This window comes from Felis catus, chromosome B3 (assembly GCF_018350175.1).
Source record: "Felis catus isolate Fca126 chromosome B3, F.catus_Fca126_mat1.0, whole genome shotgun sequence".
NCBI classification, from domain to species: domain Eukaryota; kingdom Metazoa; phylum Chordata; class Mammalia; order Carnivora; family Felidae; genus Felis; species Felis catus.
The window spans coordinates 12,844,003-12,858,865 of record NC_058373.1 but is presented as its reverse complement, the minus strand read 5'-3'; the positions used below and the strand labels follow the sequence as shown (position 1 = coordinate 12,858,865).

General features: G+C 45.7%; 1 long non-coding RNA gene across 1 annotated transcript; it reads left to right on the top strand.

Annotated features, from left to right (window-relative positions):
- The first annotated feature begins 8,636 nt into the window (after positions 1 to 8,636).
- LOC123386323 lies at positions 8,637 to 11,587 on the top strand. Its single transcript, XR_006600105.1, has 3 exons — positions 8,637 to 9,027; positions 9,238 to 9,394; positions 11,215 to 11,587. It is a non-coding gene; the product is annotated as an uncharacterized LOC123386323 (long non-coding RNA).
- Positions 11,588 to 14,863: the final 3,276 nt, after the last annotated feature.

Below are 14,863 nucleotides of genomic sequence, written 5' to 3'. Positions count from 1 at the left end.
TCCCTCTTTCTCTACCCCTCTCCCACTTATGTTCTCTCCATCTTTCAAAATAAGTAAATAAACTTAAAAAGGAGGAATTAGCAGCAATATGTTTTTAAAGGCTGAAACAGGAGTGAGAGTGACCTCGAGCCCTTGGGCCACCGTGGCCCCACCCCTGTGCCCTCACCCACCTGGACAGCAGGGAGTCTGTCCTTATCAGAGCAGAATGGTCTGGAAGTTGCTGGCCACCTGCCACTGACTGTATTTTCCTCAGGAGCAACCCAGCAGTCTTTCCTTGAGGGGGGAAATCTAATTACAAGGAATTTACAAACATATTTGGAAAGAAAGGTCAGGCAGTCCTTTCTCAATTAGATAGAAGTTGGCTTTAATCACCTCCCTGGCAACATGTCCCCTCGGGAGGCAGGCGCTGGTGCAAATGAAGACTGGAGCAGAGAATTAGAGCGTGTGTGTATGAGCGTGTGCGTGTCTGTGTCTGTGTGCGTTAAGTGTGTGTGTGTGTGTGCGTGCGTGCGTGTGAATTGCATGAGTGAGCATGCGAGTGTGCGTGAGCTTGTATACGTGAGTGCGTGTTGGAGGGAGTTTTTTGAGTGAGTGTGTAGGTGAGTGTGTGTGCACGTGTAAGTGTGTGCATTCTGCACGGGGGTTTGCTGGAGTCTTTTTTTTTTTTTAATGTTTATTTATTTATTTATTTTTGAGAGTGACAGAGCAAGCAGGAGAGGGACAGCGAGAGAGGGGGACAAAGGATCTGAAGTGGGTTCTGCGCTGACAGCAGAGAGCTGGATGGGGGGCTCCAAGTCCCAAACTGTGAGATCACGACCTGAGCTGAAGTGAGACGCTTAACCGACTGAGCCACCCAGGCGCCCCACTGGAGTCTCTCTCCTTGCGTGACAGGGAGTCACGGGGGAAGGAGAATGACACCGGAATGGTAGCTTGCCTGACCTTTCCCTGAACTGACAGGAAGGGTGGACTAAAGCGATTGGCCTCAATGATGATGCCTCCCGGTCTCCCCCACACACCTAACAGTCCTTGAATAAATAAGGAAAGACAGACAGGCACAATTCCCTAGAAAATAAGCTAATCACATAATCTTCCCATTAGCTTCCCACAAGGGCTCCACAGCTCGACTGGCGTGTGAAATGGCCCACACGAGGTTCGCGGTGAGTCCCGGACCGCCCCAGCCTCTCTCAATTTCACAGGTGGGTTCTGGGGCCCAAGGAACCTTGGGAGCAGCAAGCCTGATGATGTCATCCTAGCCATTACAGTGCAGGGAGGGGTGTTGGTTCCCCCATGTTCTGAGGGCACAGAAGAATCAAGGGCAGAGCTGGGGCCAGAGTTCCCGATGCACACCAGAACGTGATTTAGCCTGGTTTCCTCAGAGACGCCCGCCTGTCTTGTCCTTTCTTCATGTCCATCTCTTCCTTGCCATCCCTTCCCCGGCTGTCTAGCTTGTGGCTGGATTATTTATGGGTCAGTGTGAGTGGTCTCCTTTTCCCCCTTGTTCCATAAATCCCTGCCCCCCCCTTAATCAACCTTACAATTGCCCTGAGTATATTACTCTGCTGTTCAGGGATATTCAGGGTCTCCCCACTACCTACAAAATAAAATCCAAGATATGTAATTGGCATCCAAGATCCATTCCAGTCTAATATCTATCTTTCTTATTTCCTATGCACTTGGATCAAAACTGGCTTACTAATCGCATTAAGAATATACTTTATTCAGTCTTTCATTCAACAAATACATATAGACTACTTTCCACGTCCCAGTGTGCCAGCCCCCTAATAACATAAGAAGTTCTTATAACATAATGACATAGACGCCATAAGAACCTACCGTGTGCCAGGTACACTTCTAAATTCCATACGAAATAATCGCTCTACAGGGCTTCTGCATGTACAACTTCAGGGGGCACCACATGCACGGTGGATGCAAGTATGATGATGCCTTTTGGATTTTGCAACCCATCCACTCGGCACGTACTTTCCACCACAACCTTAAAAGAGATGTGGTTCTATTTAACCCATTTTATTCCCGAAGGAACGTTAACGGTCGCATTAACAGATAGGTCCATTACAGGGTAAGTTTCAGTGTGGGCACTGAAACCTGTTTGATGGCTTGGAATCAGAACCCACATGCCTGACCTTTATACTACACCACGCTTCCAAATGCGCATTGTCTCATGAAACACTCACCACCATGCAATGAGGCTGTCGCCAGCATCACCAATTCATGGGTGCAAAAAATACGGGCTTCAGAAGAGTGAAACGATTTGTCAGGTGGTTAGTAAATTTCCCATCAAGATTTGAAGCCAGGTTACATCAGGTTCTCTAAAGCCAAGTGACAATGTTTCTAATTCCAATTACTCTTCCTTCTGGCAAGAACCCTAAGTTTGCCTCGCGGAGGACAGGGAACATGACTTTGCCGCTGTCCAGCACTGGTGTCCCTTCGACCATATCCATCGTTCTCAGTCTAGGGCGCACATGAGGAGAAACTGAAGAGTTTAAAAAAAAATACGCCCATCTGTGATTTTTTTCCTAGATGTTGATTTAGTTGATGTGTGAATGGGCTCAGGCAGCAATGTTTTTCTACAGGGCCAAGGTTGAGACTACCGGATGCTCCACAATCACCACCTTGGGAGATTGGCTTCTGTTGCTTCTCTCATTTCAATGTCTTTCTTTTCTGTTCAAGTCAACGCGTGGCCGTCCACTTGAAAGGCGTCGTTTTGGGAGCTAAGTTAGGCAAGCTAGGCTAGGTTGTGCGGCAATGCCAGATGACCCTGAAATCTATCCTAGGTGGTTTTTCTCACTCATCGTAGCTCAGCCAACACTCTAGGTCCATATTTCCTCGGCTCCTAGGCTCAGGCCAACACAACAGCATCTGTCCAGAAGGACGCCAACAGGTGGAAAGAAAAGACGACACACCGTACTTCTCCTTCAAAGGGACACGCATTGCTTCCACTTATAGCTCATTGCCTAAATAAGTCACAGGGCCAAGCCCAAGGTCAATGGCGTCTGGAAGCATAACCTACCCTCAGAGAGGGCAAATGGTATTTTTGTGCAATAATGCAGCTACTATAGGTAGTTTCTTTTCCAGCCCAGCCCACGACCCTCATGAGGACCTTCCTGACCCTTCACGGGCTTTGCTCGCTCCCTACTTTGAATCTCTACAGCACTTGGCGAACCTCTTTTCTCATCACATAGTAATCTGTGTGCTAGTTTTATGCCCCACACAAAGTAATAATTTTTTTTTTTTTTAATGCAGGAGCTATATTTAGTCATCTTTAAGATCTTTATGCACTGGAAGTATTCATGGGGGCATCAGTAAGTCTAAAGAAGCACTTTGAAAATTAATGTGGCCATTTATTTGCTCGGTTGGAAATCTTATTGATAAATCTGTATTGCTGAATTTATTTCTTTTCAATGAATATTTATTGGATACTTACAACGGCAGAGTAGGAGTCTGGTGTAATCGATAGGAGAATCTTTGGATTTGGAAGCAGCTGATTTAGGATTAAATCCCGACTCAGTCGGGGCACCTGGGTGGCTCAGTCGGTTAAGTGTCCGACTGTCGATTTTGGCTCAAGCCACGATCTCAGGGTTTGTGAGTTCGAGCCCCATGTTGCGCTCTGTGCGGGACTCTGTGCTGAAAGTATGGAGCCTGCTTGGGATATTTTCTCACCTTCTCTCTCTGCCCCTCCCCCACTCTTGCTGTGTCTGGCTTTCTCAAAATAAATAGAACTTACAAAAAAGAAAAAAAAAAAACACCTAAATCCTGGGGCACGTGGGTGGCTCAGTCAGTTAAGCGTCCGACTTCGGCTTAGGTCAGGATCTCCCAGTCTGTGAGTTCAAGCCCCATATGGGGCTCTGTGCTGACCACTCAGAATCTGGAGCCTACTTCAGATTCTGGGTCTCCCTCTTGCTCTGCCCTTTCTTTGTTTGCTCTCTTCTCTGTCTCAAAACAAACAAACAAACAAACAAACAAACAAACATTAAAAAAAAAAAACCTAAATCCTGACTCAGTCACTTACAAGCTTTGCTCTGGAACAAGTTACTTCACCCCTCTGAGCCACATTTTCCTACCTATAAAGTACATTTTCACAATGTCATAAGGTTTTTGTAATGGTCAAAGGAGGTAATGTATATACCTATAGTATTACGGGTACTCAAAGTGATCCGCTATTTTTTTCAAAGTAACAAGTTATTATTCTCATAGTCAAATTTTTCTATACAAATGCTAATTTTTGTTTTGTTTTGTTTTAACTCAAACAACATTTCCTTCTCCTTCACCTTCTCTCGCAGCCACGGAAAGGGGAAAACTACGTTTAATTTTAATCTCCTGAGTCTCAGCGTGGCCTAGCATTACCCTTTTCTGTAGGATCTCCAGGAAGACGCAATGACCATGTGCTTTTCTGCTTTTGAGTTTTTCTTCACATGTGCCAGCCAGAGACACTGCAGAGAAGTAGCCACTCCACTCTCATCGAGGCCGGCCCTGCCTCTCCCATTCCTTCTGTAGCTCCGTCAGCCCGTCTAAATTCTAGATGGCACCGACGTGTTGACACTGAATGAGTGTGTGTTTGGAGTCTAATTCTCCCTGCTTCTGTCTTGGTAACTTCCCACATCCTGCCAATGGCAGAGGACTCAAGAGTGCCATCGGCCTCTAGTATAGTATAAAATGAAGATCAGTCAGGAGCACAAAGTTGCCAGTGTGGGACTGAAGTTACCTCACACGTGGTAAGTGCTGAAAATCCCTTTGTTGTTCTAAGTAGCAAGTTCACGGAGCGCCTGGGTGGCTCAGTCGGTTGAGCGACTGACTTCGGCTCGGGTCATGATCTCGCAGTTTGTGAGTACGAGCCCTGCGTCGGGCTCTGTGCTGACAGCTCAGAGCCTGGAGCCTGCTCCGGATGCTGCGTCTCCCACTCGCTCTCTGTCCCTCCCCGACTCGTGCTCTATCAAAACTAATTGGATGTAAAAAAAATTTTTTTAAATTGTTCTCATTGGAGGTTCTTGATTGTCTAGAAGCCTCCTGACTCTGCTTACAAGACATGGTCAAAGAACAGTGGCAATGGAATATAAAATAGCAGAATTAGTTTAAATATTTGAGCATCAGGGTCACTGGTTTGCATTTGTTACACCTTGTTGCTGCTAATGATCGTCAACCCGGGCCACAAACCAGAGGCATTGAAGGAGCTTTTTTATATCCAGATTCCCAGGCCACAGGCTATATCTCTGAACCGGATAGAAATCCAGGTATCAATATTGAAACAAAACAAAACAAAAACATTCCATTGTTTGATTCTAATCAAAAGCATAGCAAACATTGAGAAACCCAGACGGTGATAACTACCAGTGATGATTAGTAAACATCAGTATCCAAGGTCACTTAGTAAAACCACAGACTGGAGTTCAATCCATCCCGATCTCACAGCGTGAAGATGTAACCTCTACATTTGACAAAAGCAGGTGCAAGAGTGCAGAGGAATCCTATGGGACGTGGAGGGGCCCCGTGTGTGTTGTTTCGATTTGGTGGGATAAAGAAACGGGCCAGAAATCAACATTTAAAATTTTTTCATATTTTACTCTTTTTTGAGAGAGAGAGAGAGGGAACAGGGGTGGGGCAGAGACAGACAGGGAGAGAGAATCCTAAGTAGGCTCTGGGCATCAGTGCAGAGCCTGATGCAGGGCTTGAATTCACAAACCATGAGATCATGACCTGAGCTGAAATCAAGAGTCTGTGGCTTAACTACTTAACTGAATGAGCCATCCAGATGCCCTTCAGAAATCAACATTTGAAAGAGCCCTCCCTCCAACCAGGCGATTCTGATGCAAGTGATCTGAGGACTGTGTTGAGACAACTGGTCTACCTCCCCTAATTGAAAGAAAGAAAGCAACGCCCTTTCTCCTAAGCAGTTAGATCCCATTTTTTTCTTTCTCCTTGCTGATGGTTTTTCTTTTCTTTTCTTTTGAAGGCAGGAAACCAAATTATAGATCTGTTCAGTCGAGTCTAGAATTCTAGAGTCAAACCTTTTCTCATGAACTTCTGAGCTCTGGACTAGGTCCACTCACCTTGCTTCTCCTTCGTCCATCTTTAGTCTGATCTGCATCATCTGGCCCATCACACTGGTTCTAGCCAAGAAGACAGGAACAGCCACGGGACATGGCGAGCACACAAAGGAAATCTCCACTTCTGCTTGTCTTTGGGTAAGTGGGATTCTCTCTCAGCCAGTTCAGACTCTCAAGTCTGTTTCCCGGGAGAGAGAGTTTCTGTTCACAATTGTCCTTCCCAGATCTGCTTCCTGTCACCTGCCCAATGTCATTTTCTAGCACATTGCTCCCGTTTGCTACGATGTCTGCCCTGGCTTCCTCTCTGTACATATTACACGACATCTAAAGAGTGAAGACCTTCCCATGTGCCAAGTGATCATTGTCCCTTAAGTGAGAAATGGTATTGGGCAGTTGAAGGTCTTGGGTTTTCAAGCATACGATGGCTGTCCCTGACCACGGTGTGTCTGCCCAGGAGGGAATCCAAACTTTGCCATGCAGTCCCCATGGCAAGTTAGATAAGCTACCTAGACTTTTCGGGTCTCAATTTTTTCACACACAAAGTGGCGATAAAGGTAGGACAGTTACAAACATCAAATGATGTTTATATATCGGGGCACCTGGGTGGCTTAGTTGGTTAAACGTCCAACTTTGGCTCAGATCATGATCTCACGGCTCATAAGTTTGGGCCCCACATCGGGCTCTGTGCTGACAGCTCAGAGTTTGGAGCCTGCTTCAGATTCTGTCTCCTGTCTCTCCCCTGTTCATGTACTCTCTCTCTCTCTCTCTCTCAAATATAAATAAAAACGCTAAAAATAACTAATAAAATAAATGATAACATAGGTAAGCGTTAGCTGTTATAACTATATTTGAAGCCAGGGAGACTTGGATTGAAATTCTGCCATGTGCTTGAAGTTAACCTCAAGAAGTCTCTGATTCCTGGTCTATAAAGTAAATGTAACCTCGTTTACCTCCTGGGGTATGATGCAGAGAAAGCACATGGACTGATGTTTCGAAAACTCCCAGAATGTTACCAGCACATAGGAAATGCTCCATAAAAGCTAGTCATTGTCCTGAGCTGCGCTTCCAAAGGCCTGTCCAAGGAGCCTGTGTTGCTGACCAATCCAGGGCGCATTGCCTCCTAAAACCCTGGTCGCCGGACCTACCCAGAGGGGCCAGTGCAGAGAAGGTGGCTCAGCAGAAGGAGGTCCTGCAGCATCTTGGTCCCAGAAAAACTTGCATATGCCAGAGTCACATTATAGGCAGGCTTTTCTTTTCTTTATTTTTTTTATTTTTTTTTTTAAATTTTTTTTTAACATTTATTTATTTTTGAGACAGAGAGAGACAGAGCATGAACGGGGGAGGGTCAGAGAGAGAGGGAGACACAGAATCCGAAACAGGCTCCAGGCTCCGAGCAGTCAGCACAGAGCCCGACGCGGGGCTCGAACTCACATACCGCGAGATCGTGACCTGAGCCGAAGTCGGACGCCCAACCGACTGAGCCACCCAGGCGCCCCTTTTCTTTTCTTTAAAAAATTTTTTTTAAGTTTAGTTTTAGTTATTTTGAGAGAGAGAGAGAGAGAGAGAGAGAGAGCCAGCGGGGAAGGGGTAGAGAGAGAGGGAGGGAGAGAATCCCAAGCAGGCTCCTGATATGGGGCTCGAACCCATGAACCGTGAGAGCCAAAATCAAGAGTTGGATGGTTAACTGATTGAGCCACCCAGGTGCCCCAACGCAGGTTTTCCTTTTAAAACCAGAAAACTACACACAACATCTCTCAGGAAAACGACTTTTGTGTCTGTCTTTCTCCTATCAATATTCCCTCCAAGGTTGCGAATGCATGATGTCTATGTCATTGTCACCTCCAATCGTTCTTTCTGGCTGAGTCTCTTGACTGTGGCCTCAGGATCCTTCTTAACATGGCACTCCATGACACATTACCGGTTAATCGTGTTTGCATGCACACGGGGCGACCCAGTTCCTCTCTCTGCCAGAAGAGATCCCTGAACTGAGCTCGGACTTCGATCGATTGCATATCTTGCCCTGAACCTCCCGTCTCAGAGCCATGACAGTTGGCCTATTGTTGGAGTCACCCACTTGTCACATCTGTGGTAATTTGATCACAGTGTCTGTTAACTTCAAATCGGCAAAATGGCTCAGTCGGCCCAAGTGAACCAGAGGTATATTCCCCCTCTCTTTATTTTCTTCAAAACTTCTAAGAACAGCAACACACACACACACACACACACACACACACACAATTCTTTTAAATTAAAAGAGAAGGAATCCCTGGGGCCTTTCATCCCCATTTACTTCACTGTTGGGTTGTAATCTGAGGAGACGCACTAAAAATGTCAGAAGTGAACAGCTTGGGAGGAGTGTTTCAATCCCCCAGGCATGAGACCAACTCTCCAGGAAAGTCATCTCGCAAATATTTGGACTTGACCGCATTGCTTTAACCCCTCAAGTGAGCAGTGGGGGCTCGTAACCTTGCCTGCTGGATGCAAAACGGCCCACCGAGGTGCAGTGGGAAGAAAGTCCCCTTTTCCGGTTCCACGGCCCGGGGCCGGGGGCCCTCATGGCGGACACACCTCTACTTCCTGTTTGAGCCATTTCCGGGCGCGGGACGCGCAGGTCTTCAAACCGTTCCTCGGACTGGGCAGGGCTGATTCAGGGGACCCAGTTCCTGCTGACCGAGGATCTCCTGTGCCTTGCCAGAAAATGTGTCCCCCCTTACCTTTGACAGGGGAGGCTGAGTGCTCTGTAAGACTGATGCCCCGGGGGAGCAACGTGTCATCTTTTGTTGCCGCCCCCTGCTGTCCCTGTCCTTTCAACCCGACTGAGAATTCCTTGTCACGTCCTGTTCTGGGCCGTTGTCGGGTGCTCCTTACCCGCCAGCTGTGGCCCAGCTGCTACGTTCTCCATTGGGGGGGGGGGTGTCACGCACCTGGTGTGTGAGCTGATCTCCCCCTTACCCCTGGCGCTAGAAATGTAAGCAAATGTGGCTATTATCCCTAGAAAGCTTTCAGACTAATATAATTCAAAACAACACCCACCATATGCGTGGTGTCAGTGTCACCAAGAAGAGTTAGTTCAGTCCTCTCTGCGGGGGCAAATGAGGGCCCATCTTCGTGGATGGAGCTTGTTTGTACGGGAACTGTATGATGACTGTTGCCCTTTTCTTGTGTCATTCATTCACAGCCAGCATGTCAAACTCAGGAGAATTTATTTACTCTCCTGGTGTTTTGCCTTCCTTGGAATGTAAACGTCCCACAACCACACTGAAGGCAGGATGAACAGTTGAAAGCTGACAAAACGCAACACGTCACCTGAGCCCTGGGTTATTTAGGTCTCGAAGGTGAGTATTACAATCCATTGCGGCTTTTTCCCTTTCGTTGACCTCGGCTAAACTCCTGGGAAAAATCTAGCTGGATTCCGATCCTGCTGGATTCACATGAACAGGTCTGGGCTTCTCCCAAAGGGATCGCTTGCTGGTAAGCTAAGAATTATTTATGTCGTATGAATTCCTAAATGTATTTCCAACATTGATTTCAATATATGCCACACTCTGAGGCGGTGTCCAGGTATGACTGATAGTTACGCAAAGGCTAACACCTTGTAGGCTTGCTGTATTGTGTACATTTCCCATTGCTGATGGAACAGGTCGCCACAATTTTAGCCACTTACAAAGAGCCAATTGATTATCTTACAGCTCTGGAGGTCAGAAATTCACAGCGTGTCTCACTGGGCTAAAATGAAGGTGTCAGCAGAGATCTGTTCCTTCTAGAAGCTCTAGGGGAGAATTCGTTCTCTTGACTCATCCAGCTTTAAGAAGCTGCCCACATTCGTTGACTCACAGTCTCATTCCTTGATCTCTGAAGCCAGCAATGTTGGGCCCAGTCCTTTGTAAACTGGTGTTTAACTGGTCTTTAACTCCCTGGTCTTCCGTCTGATTCCCTTTTAAGGACACTTGTGATTATATTTGTCTTATTTGGATAACCCAGCACAATATCTCTTAATTAAGCTCATATGAGTAGCAATCTTACTTCCATCTTCAAACTTAAATCCTCTCTGTCATGTAAGGGAACATATTCAGAGGCTCTGGGCGTTGGATGTGGGCAAGGTTGGGGGGACAGTTATCTGCCTACCATATGCATTGATAGGCATCGGAGGTTTTAAGACAACTAGCTGGGGACGGAAAAAAAAACCCACGATACTTGAGTGAAATTCAGCAAAGACTGAGGATTGGGGCTTGAAGTAGATTAAAACAATAAATAAGAAATCAATGTTTTGAGTGTTCTTTGAAGTCTCAGTTCTCCGTGTGAGAATTGTGTGTTGAACATTTATGAACAAGAACTTACTCGTTACCAGACACTGTTGAATCTGTGTGTGTTGAAAAATAAATGAGAAAGTCCCTGTCTGTCCTCGGGGACGCTATAACCGGAAGGAAAGGATCAGTCTGTCAGCAATGTCTACAGGGCGGGAGATACTGACTGCTGTGGTCCACACCAAGCACTGTTTCATCCTGGAAATGGCACTTGGAAAGCCTTGCAAGGATAGCATGTGTGGGGCTGAATATTTGTCATTGAATGAATGAATGAATGAATGAATAAACAAACAAATGAATGGATGGGCTTTCGTGTTGAGGAGGTTCTAAGAGTAAAGATTAGGCACAGGGAGATTCAGGTTTTGGGGGTCCTGAAAATATACCATCTGGGGGGCTCTTCTTTTTTCTAATATTTTTTAATCTTTATTTTTCAGAGAAAGAAAGAGAGACAGACAGACAGAAAGACAGAGTTCAAGTGGGGGAGGGGCAGAGAGAGAGAGGGAGACACAGAATCGAAAGCAGGCTCCAGGCTCTGAGCTGTCAGCACAGAGCCCGAGAACTGGATGCCCGACGTGGGGCTCGAACCCACGAACTTTGAGATCATGGCCTGAGCTGAAGCAAGACACTTAACTGACTGAGCCACCCAGGCACCCCATTTTGATGGGGGGGGGCTCTTCTTGAGAAGAAGAAGAAGAAGAAGAAGAAGGAAGGGCACCTGGGTGGCTCAGTCAGTTAAGCATCTGACTTTGGCTCAGGTCACGATCTCGCGGTTCGTGAACTCAAGCCCCACTTCAGGTGAGCCCACTTCTCTCTCTCTCTCTGCCCTTTCTTACTTGCGCCCTCTCTCTCAGTAAAGAAGAAGAAGAAGACGACAGAGAAGAAGGAAAAAATCATGAATGCAAAATTAAGTCAAAAAGTAAATATTTATTTAGGAAAAGAAAACGTTCCCCCCAAACGGCAAATACTACAAGCATCACAAAATCTGGAGTTATAATATAATATAATATGATATTAATCAGCTGCCTAACCCAACTCTCTAATGCCTTCTCTCTTCACTTTTGGCTACACACGCTTTTATCACTTATTCATGTGACAGTAATTTTGCTGTATTACTTTAATAAAGGTATTTGAAAGAAAACTCCTATTTTCTTTTACATGGGTGATCTCTTCTTCTTCTTCTTCTTCTTGAGAATTAAGATGTCAAAAACACGTGATTCCCTGTACAGATGCATGTTTTGTTGGTAGTGTTACTACAGGATTGAATACTCTGAGGAATTTTGCTAAATTCTATTTTGTGTAACTCCCATAAAAAATAGAGAAGTATGTTTATGATTGCATACCCTCCATTATGACATGCATTTCTGGTAATAGGGGCTCTCCCAATTCTGAGGGGGCATTAGAAAGAAACAAATTTTCTACTTAGAGTTTTATACATTTTTAATTTTTTAAATGTTTATTTTTGAGAGAGAGAGAGAGACAGAGACAGAGACAGAAAAAGAGCACAAACAGGAGAGGCGCAGAGAGAGGGAGACACAGAACTCAAAGCAGGCTCCAGGCTGTCCGCACAGAACGTGACGCGGGCTTGAACTCATGAACTGCGAGATCATGACCCGAGCTGAAGTCGGACGCTTAGCTGATGAAGCCACCCAGGGCCCCTGGTTTTACGCATTTTTGAATGAGTTTTCCACAGACTAACTTCTAGCTCTGTGTATTTCACACCTTGTGTCTCCGACATGAGCCATTTGCCACCAGGCCCCAGGGTACCGGCTATCATTCCCACACAGCCGCTGTTACAGTGACAGGAAAAACTCGGGAGCTGTTCCTATGCTAAGATAGCTAGAAAGCATTTATCTATGCACGGTATTGGCTACCAACTACATAAATACCTTCCATTAATCCCCAACTACAAGTATTCCCAGCTCAAATATTCCTTAGCAAGATCCCTCAACTGCCCCTGGCTACTCTAATGCCACTCAGTACAAGTAGAAATGTAATGGAAAAGACACCAAAATGGACAGCTGTTGTCTGTTGTTCCGTAACAAATCACCCCCAAAACTTAGTGGCTTGAAACAAAAGCCATCATTTGTTATGTCTCCGTTTCTGTGGGTCAGGAATTCAGACGGTACAGGAGGGCCTCTGCTCCACAATGTCAGGGCCTCTGCTTCTGGGGAGCTAAAATGATCAGAGGGCTTGACTGGGACTGATCGATCAATTCCTATGTGAGCAATCTTGTGCTAACACGTTGGTTACTCCCTACATGAGTCTCCACACAGGGCTGCCTGGGTGTTTAATATGGCGGCTTGTTTCCTCCCGGGTGAGCAATCCAAGATAGCGAGATGGAAATGGCAATATCTTTTATGATTTGTGCTAAGAAGTTATATATTCCCTTATGGTCGCAAAGGTAGCCTCTTATTCACATGACAAGGAGAACGCAGTGGCTTAATACCAGGAGATGAGAATCGTCTACGTTATGGACTGAATGTTTGTGTCCTTCTAAATCCTTGTGCTGAAGCTCTAACCACCAACGTGATGGTATTTTGAGGTGGGACCTTTGGGAAGTAATAAGGTTTCTATGACGTCAGGACAGTAGGTCGCATGATGGCATTGGTATCCTTAGAAGACGAAGAGAGACTAGAGTCTCTCCCCCACGTGAGAAGGTGGCTGTCTGCAAACCCAAAAAAGGGCTCTCACCAGAAACTGAATCTATCTGGCAACTTGATCCTGGATTTCCCAGCTTCCAGAGCTGCAAGAGACAAATGTCTGTGTGTAAGCCACCCTGTCTACGGTGTTTTGTTATAGAAACCTGAGCTGACTAAGATGGTCGGAAACCATCTTGGAAGTTTGCAGCACAAGCTGCAATGTGAGTCTTAAAACAAACAAACAAACAAACAAACCCCAAAACAGCAACAACAAAAAAACAAACCACGAAATTAAATTTTCTCATGTTGGCATATTCAAACAATTCTACGAGAATGTGGCCAAATCATTAGGGTGTCTCTCAGAGCCTTGGAAGAGGGAAATAAGAGAAAACGTAAGCAAAATGTTTGTTTCTTCTCTAAAAGTTAGACTTCTTTCCGTGAGTTATATCAACTCCCACAAAAGTCTTCATTCCTTGAGCAGAGTTTCTCACATACAGCAAACTCTATTTTTATTTCTACCATAAGCCTGAGACACAGGAAAGTTCAGGGTTAATACTAACCACGGGCTTCCCAACATTCGTCTACATCACCGGAGTCGATTTTTTTTTTTAATTTTTTTTTCAACGTTTATTTATTTTTGGGACAGAGAGAGACAGAGCATGAATGGGGGAGGGGCAGAGAGAGAGGGAGACACAGAATCGGAAACAGGCTCCAGGCTCTGAGCCATCAGCCCAGAGCCCGACGCGGGGCTCGAACTCACGGACCGCAAGATCATGACCTGGCTGAAGTCGGACGCTTAACTGACTGCACCACTCAGGCGCCCCCGGAGTCGATTTTAAAGGAATACCATGAGCAACCTAAAAGGGGAAAAGAAGTCAGAGGATAGGGACCTAGAGCCTGAGACTGGGTGAGTAGAGGTCTAAAAGAGCATTCTCCTGTGGTCGTTTTGGGACTGTGAACCTCGGGTCTTATTTTGAACATTATGACACATGCCCCTAACCTCTCCTGAGAATCTAGCCTCCTGTTCTTCCTTTTAGAGTAGAAGCTTCCCCTACAAAGTGCATGACACTTTTATCAGGGAATTTGGCTTTCCGGCTATGGATGCTTCATTTCACAGACTCTCTTGCAGCTAGGTGTGTGATTGAGTTCTTGCCAATGGAATATAAGTGGGAGTGATGTATATAATTTCGTGTCATTTCCTCTGCAGGGTATGGCTAGTTCTCCGCTGCCTCTCTTTCTCCCTTCCCTTTGGTGAAGGAATGGAAAGAGCCAGGAAATGTTAGATCCTAGCATGGAAGCCACGTGTTGAGGAACAAAGAACGGCCAACCCCATCACTCTATATAGGTCACTCACCTCTGGACCCTTTTGAGAGAGTAGGAGATAAAAATGAGTTTCTGTTTTATTTAATCCATGGGAGTTTGGTGTCTCTTAGTTACACCTCCTTAAATTGACCCTTAAAATAGTAAAATAACAAGTTAAAGACTCATGTCCCTTTGGACAAACATTTTTTTCCCTCCAACAATGAATTAGCCGTTGCCCAGATGCTTGATGGAAAATGTGTCAAAACCCAGGTTAGAATAATCCAGGCATCTCCTCTGTGTTTCTGTGCTCTTGCCTGACCTTGGTGGTCTTTACTCCCAGAATTAGTCCTTTTTTTTTTTTTCCCCAGCAGCGTCCTTTGAATGTGAAGAAACTATACACGTGATTATTTCATCCCTGTTGTCTCGTCTTTGCAAAGATGATTGGGTGCTTTGCCTGTGAAATTCTCATGGTGGAGACTTTTGCCATTCTTTTTCCTACTCACCTGCTCTTTTTTCCCCCTCTATGTGTTATTTCAAATCTTGTAGTGGGAGGAGGAAA